A 1253-nucleotide genomic window follows, 5' to 3' on the forward strand; every position below is an offset into this window, starting at 1 on the left:
CGCTGGCAGTTAGTAGATATAATATTGCTTCCACCTTGTGTTCATATGCATGCCCTTGCTTATTTTTTTCAGCATTAATGATGTGTAATTGCGTGGGGTTCGTATATTAGAATCGTGCTAACCAGGCGATTCAAGGAAACCTAACATGGTTATGTATCATCTTGTATCTAGTTTTCACGCTCCCCTTTTTGTTGTTTGTGCTTCGGGGAACAGTGTAATATTCTTGTATTATATGCTGATCGTTTCAAGTTGATGGCCACACGGGCTTTGTATTATGCTGTTTATCTCATTTCGGTAAATCACTTGGTATCAAATCACCCTATCCAAACCTCCACAAGAATAAATAAAATAAAACCGAAAATGAAATAAAAGACGAGTGATCCCAATTATGATTGCGGTTATACACTTTTGTCCCGCAAACCAGTTTTGCCAAAAGATTAACAAAGCGAAATGGTTTAGGACCCTTGTCCAAGTGTCCCAAAGGTGTTTTAGTTTGGCTTTTTCAGTTTTAACTGCAAACCATTATATACTTCCACATAGCCACATCTTGTTCAGTCTCAAAAACAGCAGCTCCACTAATAACTGTTTTTTTTGAGGAACAGTTTGAAAGGAGATATGTGCCTCATGGATTTGTGGTTAGGGTCTCTTTTTGTTGTTAATGGTTTTGGTGGGGGGAGGGGGTTGGTTTAGGGATTTTACATTTAAAGATATGATTGGGAATCAACCACCAATCATTGAGTTCGCAAAGGTTTTAGCGATGGACAAATAAGTTGATGAGCATTTTAATTTCCAAATAGATTCTTGAAGAATGCACACATTGAACATTGCACCATAATGACTCAAAGTCAACCACAGTTTTTCCACACTAATTAACCCAATGTTGGCCAATTTCCAAAGGATTTGGATCTTCTAAGTTTGAATTTCCATTTAAAGAGTAAAGTGTGATCTTCTACCCTTAAATAGTTTCTCTTTCATATTTATTCTTTGGTTCTCCTATGAACAAATGGTAAGAGATCACCTTTACTTCTCTAAAGTGAAATTCAAACATTAGAGGATCCAAATCCATTCCAAAACTCAAGATATTGTATCAAAATTAAAAGTTTCAGTAACAAGTGTATAATGGAAATATACATCCTTACATGCCAACGGAAATACTCTGGGATTACAACAATTGGAGATACCATTTCCTCACTTTCAACTCCATAAACAGAGACTACTACTAAATGCAATGCTTGGTGATTCTGTATATACTT

Source organism: Arachis hypogaea, chromosome 15 (genome assembly GCF_003086295.3).
Source record: "Arachis hypogaea cultivar Tifrunner chromosome 15, arahy.Tifrunner.gnm2.J5K5, whole genome shotgun sequence".
Taxonomy (NCBI): Eukaryota; Viridiplantae; Streptophyta; class Magnoliopsida; order Fabales; family Fabaceae; genus Arachis; species Arachis hypogaea.